Source organism: Rhipicephalus sanguineus, chromosome 5 (genome assembly GCF_013339695.2).
Source record: "Rhipicephalus sanguineus isolate Rsan-2018 chromosome 5, BIME_Rsan_1.4, whole genome shotgun sequence".
NCBI classification, from domain to species: Eukaryota; Metazoa; Arthropoda; class Arachnida; order Ixodida; family Ixodidae; genus Rhipicephalus; species Rhipicephalus sanguineus.
In genome coordinates this window covers 124,776,459-124,790,914 of record NC_051180.1, presented here as the reverse complement: position 1 = coordinate 124,790,914, position 14,456 = coordinate 124,776,459, and the positions used below count along the sequence as shown (strand labels likewise).

The window sequence follows — 14,456 nt, the reverse complement described above, 5'->3', positions numbered from 1 at the left end:
AATCAGTGATAGTATAACTCACGAGACACTTAAATGGCTCACAAAGGCAAGCCAAAAGCATCATAAAATAATATTCCATTCGATACCGGAACATTGCAACATTCCTTGGGACACAGCAGTGTCAATGTGTTATTCATGTTGCATATTGTATGTGCTACGTATTTGTCACGTTCTGGTGTTACTGCGAGATCGCTGTTTTATACGTAAATTTCTTGCCCCCGTATGTTCTACGTTCGGCCCCTCTAAGCGCTAAGGAGTAGCCGGCGCCTTGTTGGTCGTCTCCTTATATCACGTAAATAAAAAACTATGGCTCCAATCCACGCTGTGGTGGTGGCTGGATAGCGAAACTGTAAACGACACCCAGAACCCATTACGACGTCGCTTGAATGGTCTTCGGCATTAGAATCGTACTATAGAGTGAGATGGGCGTCTGACTTTCACCGGGAGCGGTGGCCAAGAAGTGCGTCTGATTTTGCAGGCCGGTTATGCATGTTTCATCGTTCACAACCGTCTGACTCGAAGCGTTCATAGCCATGACGCGTTGCTTTGGGTCATCCACGTCGTCGACGTCCATCAGCCTCTCACGGAGACGAAACCTAAAAAAGCGTGCACCGGTTCAGCAGCACAAACAATTTGCACTGCTCTTACTGGAAGTCTGATACAAATTTCATTGCATTCTGAATGAATACGTTAAATACTAGTATGCATACGAAAGGAAATGGTTTGCTTGTGGCCTCGAACCGTCGTCAAAGGCTACCGAGAACCGAAAAATTAACAGACAGCATGAGGAACAATGTTCTCAGCTTCAAACACCGCACAAGAAAAACACGCCGCAGTTACACGCACTACGCCTGCTAGAGCGTCTTGAGTATGTGGCGCCGCAATTATGAACTCAAATGTCCCGTGACCAACGGGAGTGTTGTTCACGTGGTACCCGCAAGAGCAAACAGTCGAACCGCGCGATTCATTATTTACGCAACGGTTTAGTTACGTACGTACCGAGTTGGGCCGTGTAAGGCGCTCCGCAACATCGCAGTACACATGTTCACATTTCAGTTATTCTCGAAAAGGCGCTTATTCAGACATTCTACCTCCTATTTTGTAAGCTGATGTGCAGCATGTGGTTTTGCAACACTTGGTATGTCACGCCTTTTTTTTGTAAAACAATTCAATACCAAGTGTCATATACTAACAGGGCGAGGGGCGTGGGTCTTTTTCGGGCGGAGGGTGTCCCACTTCCCTTTATGTATGCTCGTGCGTGCGCATGGGGGGGGGGGGGGGGGGGGGGGGGGGGGGGTGTTGGAGAAATGTGACTATGCCACTGAAGAGGGCTCTGTGCCTTAAAGAAACATACGGGCCAAACATCTTTATAGAGTTAGTGTATCGTAATTTATCTCGCACCACGAATAAGATTAGTGCGCTGAGAGCCACTCTATAGCTTGCAAATCTAAGTGCCGCGCTCTCAAGTATAAGCCGGTATCCTGGGGACGGTAATGCATCATGAGTGGTCTACTTACGCTATACTTTTTAACCTTCGAACAGCGAGAGACGCGTGCTCGCGTCAAGTAAGAAAAGCCCGAAGAACGTTGAGTCTCATGAGGCAGAAATGTAGCAGGCGTGGTTCAAATGGCTTTGCAGATTATCCCGTTACATTCTGTCATCCGCTTATGTCGTTGGGTAAGCTAGCAAGGATCATCACTACTCAGTCATCGCAATGAGTGCGAAGAAAACATCCCCGATACTCTAACACCATCCTGGCGAGCTCACGTAGCCACCACCTTCTGCCAAAACAACGGGGTTACATAAAAGAGCTGTCTTTTTTAAGAAGCTGTTTGGGAAATAGAAAGAAAAATATCATACAAGGAGACGCAGTCCCTCCAACGCGACTCACAGCATGTTTACTAGGTGCTTAAGTAGTGGGCAAGATTATTAATGACGATCAATGACAAATATCATAGTAACCTGCGGTTTCCAGATTGAGTTGATCTGTTTAGCAACACCGGGAACGACTGACAAGAAGCGATCAGAGACCTTAGCCGATAAAGAATGGGTCTCAAGCTCACCTCACTTAGCGGGCAGCAGTCACGAAATTTAGTCACGGAAGGGCTGACAGGGGAGAAGGTCTGAGCGAGCGGGCGGGGGGAAAGGGTAATATCTCGACTAACGCTGCCATTTTAAGAGGGCCTTTCTTATACCTTATATAAGGGTCATTTCGGAAGGAGTCTCGGAGTCTGGATTCAAGAAACATGTCAATTCTGATCCCCAGGATGGCTATCTGTACCCGATCATGAAATATAGACCACTCCACGGTTGTTTCAACACATGGTGACCTCACGGGGTGCTTCACGAAGAAAAATGCTTGAGACCAGTCCCGTCTCCGTAGCTTACCCGAACAAAGCGTTATTAATCGCAATAGGCACTCAGGTACATGATCTGAGCGATCAGACTCATCACTCGATGTGCGTCTGAGTGAGCCGACTGATGAGTGAGTTTGCCTACCTATCCCAGTGCCTATATATATATATATATATATATATATATATATATATATATATATATATATATATATATATATATATATATATATATATATATATATATATATATATATATATATACCTTGGTATTTCCAATACAGCTCTGCGAAAAGCACTTCAACCGGTCTCACTCGGCCTCCGTCACAATATTTCCATACCGGACTCACTCAGACTAGGACTCACTAAAAGTTTCCTAAACTGACCTCACTCGGACTAACACTCACCAAAATTTTCTTCAATCGGACTCACTCAGACTCAAACTGACGGCTAGATTTGAGTCTGAGTGAGTCCGAGTGAGTCGACTCATGAGCGAGTTTCGAGGCGTATGCTGACTGCAGATGCATAACTGATAGTCAGAGACGGACGGACGGAAGGATGGCTGGAAAGGGTCATCACTTAAACATATATGAGATGGCGCACGCACGTGCAGGGGAATGTGTTAAGGGGGGAGAGAGCGAAAGGCGAAGGAAACGCAGGGAGGTTAATCAGGTTCCACACGGATTGCTACCCTACACGGGGGGAGGGGGAAAGTGGAGGAATATAATATATACTCGCGGACAACTTTTCTTGGCAATGAAGGGAAGGCCACAAAGCCTAACCACGCGTGTGCTACCGCTGAATAATACAGTCCCACAATGGCGTCAGTGTTTTCTGCGTGAGGAAAAAAAAAAAAAAACATTATTCTCTACGGGACGCTGTTTGAAAAGAGAGTCAGCGCGCACCAAGGAATATTTATATTTGTTTTACTTTACGCAGTTTAATTTCGCGTTTTTGCGCGTGTGAAAACGTCGCACCTTTTACATGCACCTCACAGTCAAAATGGCGCCTTCTTCTTCTGGTGAGCTCTCATTACCCTCCAGCTCTTCCGACGACTCGCCGAAGGATCTTGTCACGAATTTCACTAATATATGGCTGTCTAAGCCTGCGACGGCCGCTCGAATAATCAGACGGCCGTCACAGGAGATAGGGAAGGTTCACAAACTAAAACTAAATTCGAAAAGCGCTCCGAAACGGACTACTTCGCGGAGCAGTGCACGTGCAGTAGCATCCACCACCGTAGCCTTTCCTTCATTGACAAGAGAAGTTGTCCGCGAGTATTGGCCGCGAGATTGACCTACAGGCGGCAGCACCGTCGCCGCGTTAGTGTGGAGAGGCGGTCAGAGGCGCGGATACAAATGCACACAGTGGCGCTTCGTTGTGAGCAGTTTGAGCCGATTGTCGGCGAATAAAATGCGTTGATTGCTGCTTAATGGTAATACATACACTCCTCATTGTTGAATCGATGCACGAAGATCACCCAACGTTCCTACTACTAGTGAGAGAAGCGCAAGCTGCCGATGAAAGGGATGCTCGCCCTGGACGACGGTCTGCGCTTGCGCACTACATGACGTTTTTTGTTGTTTTCTCTGCACGTGTTTAGCTTGTGTTCTGTGTACTACGCACTGGTGTAGCGCGACTGAACTACTTAAGTGTTTACTTCTTGTTCATTTGTATACCAGCCCATATTCCTGTGCAATGAGTTCAATAGCACTGTTCACGCGAATACGTATACGCAGGTAAGAATTTAGCGCAGAGCTTTCATCAATTGATTACGTGCACGACAATGATGCAATAAAGGTCCGTTTATTTTATGGAACAAGTGTCTTTTTTTTCAAACTAATAATGTCCGCTGCCTTCCATTAATTTATAACAACTCCACACACACGCTCAAGATAATGTAAAAAAGAAAGGATGAAGTTTTGCGTGACATTATACGACATAAATGTAAGGCACGCCGTCGGGATTAATTTTGAACATCTGGGTCTTTCAAAGCGTACTTAAATCTAAACACACGGGCGGTTCTGCATAAATTTCGCCCCAAGTTAAAATTGCGCGCGGCAACTTCGTTTTATCACTGCCGTATCATTCCATTGTCTGTTTTTTCTTTTCTTTTTTCTAGGGACAGTTTGAGTACTGAAGTCTCAGACTTCACTTGATCGAAATATTTCGCTGTAGCGGGACCACGACCGCACAATAAAAGGGCATCTTAAGCACAACTAAAGCTCATCATGAACAGGAGTGCCGCGGTTATACACCTAACAACAACGCGAAAGTGCATCAGCCTCGTTTTTGTTTACCACCGAGTCGCTGAAACGCTACATTCACACACTAATGTTCCTCATGTTTGGGACTATGCCAAGTGCACTTTAGGGTGTGCTTGAACCAGAAAGCGGCACCAACACTGAAATGATTCTGGCGAACGAAGGGTACGACAACAATACACAGCCCTCTCGAAAGTCGCACTCACTGATCTTATTACAATGCGCATGCAGCCGAGCAAGTTCATTTGCTTCTGTACACCATGTTAGGTATACGTACGAGCAGTTAAACTCGCACTAACATAACAAAACAAATCGCCCTTTGAGAACGTGCAGGACGTACGCGCACATGCAAACACGACGTGGCTAGCAGACGACGCAGGGAGCAATCCACACTAGGCGCGCTAGAGTGTACAACTAGATAGGGGTAGTGGGGCGAGGGAGAGCTGGCGGCAATGGCGCGCAGTGAGGCTGAAAGTACGGAAATTTTAACCTGCCGCGTGGTGGCGTTGCTGTGCCTTTCACCTGGCACTGGCGGCGCGCATGCCGTGCGCGGTCAGTTGGAATGTCTGGTGCGCCTCGACATGTTCTGCTGAACTTCTTCGCTTTATCGCGCTCGTGTGCTGCTTCCTGTGTGCAAGACTCGAGAGATGAGCAAACCACGTCGCAGAAATTACTGCTTTGCACCTGGTTGCAGGACAGGATACAGTGGGGCGAAAAATGCCTCGAAACTCTCTTTGTTTGGTGTGCCCGAAGACATCGAGCGTCGCCGAGTGTGGGAGCGGAATCTACGCCGTGCAGACAAACCTTTAGAAGCGACTGACGCTGTCTGCGAACTTCATTTTGAAGCTAAGTATATTTTAAGGGACTATATCCATGTTATCGACGGGAAAGAGGTGCGAATGCCACGTGGGAAACCCTCGTTGTCGCCAGAAGCGGTGCCGACAATTTTACCAAACCTTCCCGCTTACCTCTCGAAGAAGCCTGTACGGGAACGTTCCGCGAGGAAAAGGCCATCGCCTCAAGACACCAGCGACAACATGAAGAAGCAGCGCCTACAACGAGATGCGTCACCTGCGAGGTTGCCATCAGGGGAAGCTGTGGAAATGTCTGAGCCTGCCCAGAGTCATGCATTTGCGTTAGGCGACGTCCCCAGACCTTCTGAACATTGGGTGATGCACACATTTCCAAACTACGATGGCATCGCCTACGTTCGGGCTTCTTTGATCCGCATTACACAGGCTGTCATCGTATAAAAAAGTGTGTTTATGAACTACGCCGACAGCTGTGACGCTGTGATTTGCCGCACCTATATACGGAACAAGCTTGTCCGCGAAAAAATCTCCTACAGTCTGAGTGAAGCGAAGCAAGTGTTAGATGATGCAGATTTCTTGCATCTTTGCAAATGAGCGGGAAAACCACAAGACTTCGATGGCGTGCCGCTCACAGAGAGACTTAAGCAGCAGACAGTTCAGGCGGATGGCTCCGCATTCAGCGTCCACTGCAAAGGAAGCGTCAACGCAGAGGGTAAGTGTATGTTTTCAGGAAAAGAAACATGTCCCATAGCACATCTAAGCTGGTTTTGTTGCTGGTTTCCTGAACTACTTGTTGGTGTCAAAAAGTGTCGCATTTTCACTATACTGTGTGCTTTATAACATTGCCTGCAGGGTCAACGTGCATTCCGTGCAAGTACCTGCGTAAGGCCCTTCTAACAAGAAAAAGTCACGTGAAGAGGAGGATGCAGAAGAGCAAACCCTCTGTAAGAGTGCGGCTTCTCAGACAGAAGAACAGGCGAATGGCAAGCAAACTACTCAGTTTGAGATCATGCATCGAGGAAATGAGGACAAGAAACGAATCAATTGAAGAGGAAGTACTCGAAAAGAGCATTCTCAGTCTGCCACGAAAGCAGCAGGCTTGCGTAAGACAGTGTTTTGAAGCCTCAAAAAGAGCCAGCACTAAAGGCATGCGTTATAAGGAAGAGTGGATGCTTGAATGCATATTGATGAAGCTTAAAAGCCCTCGTTTGTACGATCACATAAGGAAGCATGAGATCATGGTGCTGCCGAGCAGGACAACCTTAAAGAAGTACATGCGGACATATCGGTCATCATTTGGGTTTAACATGAAGATTATAAAGCATGGATCATTATAAAGAAGAAAGCTTCGAGTATGTCGGCTTTTCAGCGACATGGCGGACTACTGGTTGACGAAATGAAGTTGTCCGAGCACTTCAGCGTAACTTCATTGGGCCAGGTTCAAGGCTTTGTTGACCTTGGGGAATTTACGAAGCCAGAAGACAAATACAAGCAATGCGATCATGGAATGGTAATAATGTTTGTTACATTCGTAGGAAAGTGGACACAAATCGTTGGAGTTTTCGCCACGAAAGGAAACGTCAAAGGGGACATTTTGTTAAAAATATTCATTGAGGCTGCCATTATAGTCGAGAAGGCTGGTCTTTTCGTTGATTACATCACGTGCGACGGGGCCTCCTGGAACCGCAAGATGTGGAGACTCGCAGGTGTGTCTGCATCTGCCAAAAATAGTATTTGCAAAGTGGATCACCCTCTTGATGCTGAGAGAAGGCTACACTTCATTTCAGACTTTCCGCATTTGACAAAATGCCTGAGAAATGGGCTTGTGAAAGCGGGCTTCAGCACACCAGAGGGGCAGGTATGTTAATTTATATTTTCGAAAGGTTCTGTGCGCTCTGGTACCTATTCCTTCATTGCTTTCATATGTTACTTTTTCAGGTCACCATGCGACCTGTACGAGAAGCATTTCAGCTGGACTGTAACGTGCGGACTCTTAAAGTAATGCCAGGACTCACCGAAGCGCACTTAGACCCAAATTCGTTTGAAAAGATGCGCGTGCCGTATGCATTCCAGCTGTTTGGGACAAATGTGCTTGGGAATGACTTTCTACAGGAAGGACATTGAAAGAAAATGTGGCAGCATAACCGCTACGCAAGAGTTTTTCCTGTGAGTAATTGTTCCCTAGTGTTTTGTTTAGGATATTAGGATAAGCCAGAGTCATAGTAATTTATGTGTTTTATGCAGGAAAATCAACAAACTGATTCATGGGATGACATCAAGGTTTCCCGCAGAAGCACTCAGGCCTGCTTCCCCCACTGTTACAGACCTAGTTAACTTTCTCGATTACCTGGACAAATGGGAAGCCTGCAGCCCTGGAAATACGGGATTTCTTAGTGACTCCACGGCGACAGGACTGAGAGTCACCATTGCCATCACTCTCTCATTACTTCAATACCTAACAGAAACACTTGGATTCAAGTACATAATGACTTCGCGTCTCAGTACCGACCCCATAGAGCACCTCTTCGGTATTGTTCGACAGTCCAGTGGCTGTAACGCGCACCCGTCGCCAGAGCAGTTTCTGATCACTGTGAACTGCCTTTCATTCTACAATATTGCCAGAAGTGTTGGCGGTGCCAACGCAACTCCCAAAATCGTCAGTTCACTGCTTAATGTGCACGACAGGACGAACGCAGGCGTCACACCAAAGAAAATCGATGAACTGCTCGCGCAAGGCAAGTTGGATGAAGCACAGAAGTGTTTGGTTTCAACCCCAGCTCCTTGCAGCCACCACTTGTCCTTAGTTGTAGAAAAGAGTGACTCACGACTGGTCTACTACATGGCAGGTTATGTAGCCAGGAAATGTGTTCTGAAGTTCGACTGTACATCGTGCAGGGACCTCCTTCTTATAAATCCAAGTGAGGCAGCACAGAATAGGCTCCCGTCAGCGTTCACAGAGCAGTGTGACTGGGGCGGTCTTCTATATCCATCAAAGGAGCTTTACACTTTCATCTCTACACTTCAGGACCTATTCACAGAATGTTTTAGTGTCAGCAAGCTTCACACAAACAGCATATCCGATGTTGTGGCCCTTGTCAGCAAGAACTTTCTTCCTTCCAACACCGTGGGCTGCACAATTCACAGTGAGGGAATTAGTCTCAAAGTTGTTTCTTTTTATGTTCTTACGCGCCTGCACTTTTTGGTTAAAGGCCTGAACAGTGCTAACAGCACTAAGCGTCAGAGGGCCAAGCACCTTAAACTGAGCAGGACTACTTAGATGAAAAGTGTGCGCAAACTCATGACCCTTGAACTCGCTCACGCACATTTGTTGCCGATGTATCCTGTTGTAAATAAAATGTTCCTGTTTGTTTTCAAATACAAAAGCACTTTTTCGCAGACTGATTTGTTAAAAGTACGCGGATTCACTTTAAAAACTGGATGGATAGGAGCGCAGGTGCATCAATAGGTTGGTAGGCGGCCAGCCAAGCGCGCTTGCGGCGCCCAGGTGAAAGTCGCAGTGGCGCCACCTTCCGTCGTCGATGCAAGTGGCCTCGCCGGAGAGCTCGCCCTCACCCCATCTAGGCGCGCTTCAGTCAGTAGCCGCCAGGCGGCGACTCCGCTCGATCTCGCGGCCAATAGGCTTCCCAAGCAACGCTTAGCGGCGCTGCTGCTCTTGACAGGCAGCGCCTTCTCTGGCAGAAAAATAATAACCGGAGTGTAAGCAGCGCGCGTTTTCCCTTCTCTCCACCACGTTGCCGCTCGCTTCTGTGCACGTGCAGAGCTCTCGCGGTGCACTTGCGGCGCCTCACAATGTACCGCTTGCAGTGCGGCTTCACAAGGATCTTCAAGCTTGACTGGCACTTCCGAAAAGCGAACTTGATAAAAGGAGAAAGGCTCGTCAATCACGTTAACGGTGAACAGCAGACCATCGACGACAACGACGCCCGACTCAAAGCGAAATGCATTTCCCAAGTCGCGATTACACCGTGTAGGACGTATACCTCAAGGTAAGTCTCATTCTGTCATGTTAAAGATGAATAATGCTCCACATGCACTCCGAAATGAAGACGTACACGCTATCGATGTCCTGCGATGTGGACTACGAATCATATGATTGTTGTTTTGATATGGCATGCTTACAGTAGCAGCCGTGTACTTTTGTGAACAAACGTTTGGGGCGTGCGAAAAAAAAAATTCTACGGCCATGCCACTGTTTCCTGAGAAGTCCTCCGTGCCGCTGGAGAATCACCTGCCGATTAAGACGCGAGGCAGCTAGCTGAGCTTTAATCACTGTGAAGCAAAATCAACTGCTCGCCTCGCTTTTTCGGCTCTCGCGTCATGCTTGTAGTCTCTTTTTATGATATCGACTCGACAGGTGTATAAAATCTGCAGCCCGACCGCGGCTAGAAAATCGCACAAAATCAGAAGGTGGTCACTTCAAGGTTGCAATTGCAAAGCATGTATTAAGAGCGAGTTATATTTAGCGGCTTAAATATATATCACCCTAATAAAGTGACAAAAACAAAGCAAACCTGCAGAACGATGTCAAAGCTTGCTGAAAATGCACAGACGTCCGTTCCGGCGTGATAAAGCAGCCTTCCCGACGCGTGAATTGCAGACGCCGAACTTCTGACAATGTGCCGAGTTCAGTTGAATTGAACCAACCGCGCAACGCTAACGGTATAACGCGAGTGTGAACGTTCAACAACGACGTGTAGGTCTCACGAACACGGGAAATCAAAACAAAAAGTTGCTTCACCTACAACCGTAACTGGACTTTCACAATGCGAGAAGACAGCGAGTAATCATTACTGTAGTCGCTGCGTGCATGCGCCGCGTTACTTACCGATTCAGGTAGTCGAAACGAACGAAAGCGATGAGCTCAGACAGCCAAAATAGAAGGCGAGACAACTCTGTCAGCTATCCACGCTTGGCACCTTTATTTCTCGTGCGACACGCCCGGGAACCGATACAGTTTCACACGTGAATCGTGTTCCTTGGTGTTGTCCGCACTGTTGTGGCAAGCCACTAAACCGCAATACTTCGGACCTTGCTTGCGCTTCCGCGGGGTCGCTTCTGCCATCGCGGAAATGCGCAGCTTCGCACAGCAAGCCTCTCGGTTCAACGTGCCAAGCTGACGGCCCCCCAGTTACCCACACCGACAGAAGACCGCTTGCGCACGTGCGCTACCGCTACCGTGAAAGGGGCTGTGTCGGCCAGGGTTGCCAGGTCGAAAAGACAAAAAATAGCCAATAAATCGGAAGAAATAGCCAGAAAGTAGCCAACTTGAGCCAAGGGCGCTAAAAGTAGCCAGAAGTAGCCACACGTGTGTGAAAATTACTGCGACATTGTTATTCAAATGACTAAATTCAGTAGCCTTTTGGTGGAAACGTAGAGAAGTACACCAGAAACCCTTCAAAATCATAATTTCTGAGAATAAAGCATAAATTGTTGACTTTAGCAATCATTTCGTTCCGCATGATGAAGTTTCTTACGCTGTTGCAGAAATGACGTCCTCTTCGCGCGCCTTGCGTGACTTTTCTTGAAAGGGCTACAAGCACCACCGACAATAAAAATTAGTGCTGCATAAGTGTGCACAAAGTCAGTTTCCGTGATTGAAGCATAAATTGTACTCACTGCGGCAATCGTTTCTTGCGTGATGACGAAGTTCGTGTAATTAATATTCTCGAGTCGCAGTCCGCCCCTAATTCTTGGAAACGGCACAAGCAGTTCGTCAGATATCCGATTTCTAATGTCGACAAGTGCATAGCACCTTGGTTGCGGAGCGCTTTCGATTGTCCTGTTCACTTTCAATTAGTTTAAAGTCTCGTTCAGCAATAGGTGTTCTGCGAAATGAGACGCCATGCAACAGTTTTCTCCCAAGTCCCAGCCACTTATGCATAAGACTTTTCTTTTGTATAATGCGAGCGGCAAATTCAATTTCGGGAGCTTGTAACGCGCCTTGATAACCATGTTTTGACACCGAATACTCGAACGCCAGCGGCTGCGACGTCACAAGCTATTGATATTTTGGTTCAAATTGAGGCAACAAGAAGCTAGCCAAAAAGTAACCAAGTAGCCAACACACTTTTTCTGCCGCCACCGGCCTAAAAAAGTAGCCAAATTGGCGCAAAGTAGCCAAACCTGGCAACCCTGGTGTCGGCCGCGCATGCACTACAGAGCTTTCCGACAGAGCCGCAGCGCGGCCAGCGCGGCGCTGTCGTCACGCCGCAAACTTGAGCTTGGGTTCCCTATAGAAAGGAAGAAGGAAAGGGGGGACAACTAATACTCTCGCATGCATAGCAGCGGTTCCTCACAGAAGGTTTCAACCTGCGAACTGTCACACAAGAACTGAAGCAGAGTGGTGTACTGGGCGAGCTGGTATTGATTCATGACGAAACTTAGTGCGTGAAAAACAGGACACAGAAAAGCGCCTGTACCGTGTCTTCTTCTCTGTGTCCTGTTTTCGACGCGCTAAGTCTGGCCACGAACTGTCACACAGTACGGTTCGACTTCGACTGTCTTAGATGAAGTGGACTGCAATCTATGTTGTTTATGAAGGCTTGCAAGGACTGGCCTCAAGCTTTTCAGGGCTTGCAGTGCGCTTCGAGCTGATAGGGTTGTCATTTCGGTGCGCATCACTATCAATAAACTTGTCATCAAAGGAAATTCAATACAGAGGGGTAACCATCAAAATGCTAATCAGCATTGTCGCGAGCGTAAGATGCGCATGTGCAGTGTGGTTGTTCTTTTGTCTTGTCTTTTTTTTTTTTTGTAACTGCGGTGATATACCATATATACATATGTGTGACGAAACAGCCTGATATAAACAGTTGTTAATTAGCGCTTCGTGTTGCGCGTGTGCACGTTCGTCCCAAGGTTACAGCGCAACCTTGGGACGAACGTGCACAGGGCAAAAAAAAAAATGATTTCAACGCAACAACACGCAAGCCTGGACAGATTCTTTCGGCATTTCTCTAGACCCCGATAGGGTCACCTTGTGACTGCCAGCACAGCTGGCACGGCTCTTCGGGCACACCGCTGGTCGCATACTGCGCGGACTTCTCATATTAATAATCCATCGATCGCTCACGCTTTCATTAAATATCGACAGCCGCGCTAATTTCGCGGGTGCGGCGAAGCGTTGTGTGCCCGCCGTTCCGGTTGGCCTACAGCGGGCGCGCGTTATCCGATGAAATGAGGCGACTTTCAATTCAAAATTATACGGAGGCCCCTGCTCATTAGGCCGGTGTCATTCGTCTTGCAGTTTATTCCGCAGCGTTGTTGAGTATAAACTAAATGTTACTCTTGTTTATGTTGTACTCTGATGTAAAAAATGAGCCCGGCTCTTCTTGAACTTTTTTGCGTATTTGCATCGGGTTGGTTCCTTCGGGGATGTAACACAGTGGCCGTCGTACTCATGAAAATTGCATCGCAATACTGTCCTTTGTCCTTAACTAAGTGACGACAGAAAATATACGGTCGCTGCCCGCAGGAAATTTTCGCTTTTGAAGGATAAGGTCCTTTCTCTCTGCGTTTGCTTCCTATATATGTATTTTTATTGTGTCCTTGCGGTCGAACACGTTTGTTGGATACAAGAAACGCACGTACGCTCTTGGACACAGGAACCAAAAGGTACAACCTAAACACGATCGCAAAGAAGTGCTAGTTTATTTTTGAACCAACTTATACGTCGCCGCGCAAGCTGGAGCTTGTTAGGGTTCTGATGCCAGAAGACTGTGCATGGGACATCTAGTCATGAACAAGAGTGTGTCAAACAAAAACAAAACGCCAGAACGAAAAACCAGGTCCATTTGGTTTGACTTAACACAGGAGGCAGTGAATCATACTAGAAAGCATACATCAGTTCTAGATAATACGCATTTTCATTATCATAATGATAAAGGAAAGCTGTAGGTATAAGCTGATCTCCGTTGAGGAAACCTGACAAAGACCTATACCTTCCTTTGTACCAGCAGTGGTAACAGTCAGCAGTAGCAACTTCAATAGAATGCTTACATCAGCAAACAGAGGACAGCTTTGTTCCGAAAACGAAACGGAAATCCCTCAACCCGCAATTAATCATGGTAAACACGTATTTGCAACTGAATGCTTTTGTCACCATAGGAAAGTTTGTTTCATCGCATTCCTCGAATATTCAGTAGCATAAAAACCGCAGCGCTGCAGAAGTGATTAAGAATTGTCAAGCCTTCAACGAGTTTTGTAATGTTTACGGAATGCGTACTCTATAAGCGAAAATTACCTACCAGAAACGACAGACCTTATACTATCAGCCACTATTTCACGTTGAGCGTAAATAGAAAGCACCAATTCAGCAACTTGTAAAATATTTGAAGTACAAGCGCATAGCTTAAACAGGGACACAATAAGACAAGGACAAGAGCACACTACCAACTGAAAGTTTATTTGGAAAGCAATGACGTATATATAACTAGAGATAAATGTTCCGAAACAACATCTGAGAGGAGAACACAACGATAAAAATGCAAGCTAGAAAAATACCTGCCAAACCTTGCCAAAGCCTGGACTTCTCAATCGCCCTGTTTGCTTTGGAATCGCTAGCACATCGTCGTCGTATCGCAAGCCTATCATTATATCATAAATTCTATTACAGTTCACTTCACCAAGCACCTTACATTCTACCTCCGATGCGCATTTTACTGCTCACAGGCAATTCATCTAACGTTGCTCGTCCAAGTACACGCACTGCCGCTTGCCCGTCATCATTTTTCCATCGCACAGCCAAAGACTGGAACCGCCTTCCCCACCACGTCGCTTTCATCGCCACCTCACCAGCCTTCATGGAAGAAATAACAAGATGTATTCGTGGACAAATTCTGTAATGTTTGTTTGTAAAACCACCCCTCATGAAACACACCTCGGGGGTCTTTAAGGTAAATAATTGAAATGAATGAATGAAATATAAGGAGCCCGTGTTTTACAGCAGAGCTGTTATGCTCCAGGTTTGCCGTGTGTCGTAGATAGAAAATTATCATCATCATGCT

At 46.8% G+C, this 14,456-nt stretch overlaps 1 protein-coding gene and 1 pseudogene across 1 annotated transcript in view; both read left to right on the top strand.

Annotated features, from left to right (window-relative positions):
* The window catches only part of LOC119394219 (uncharacterized), a 273,711-nt gene that overhangs the window by 145,471 nt on the left and 113,784 nt on the right, over positions 1–14,456 (top strand). The gene's annotated exons all lie outside the window — the stretch shown is intronic.
* On the top strand, positions 6,453–7,554 carry LOC119394950 (uncharacterized; annotated as a pseudogene).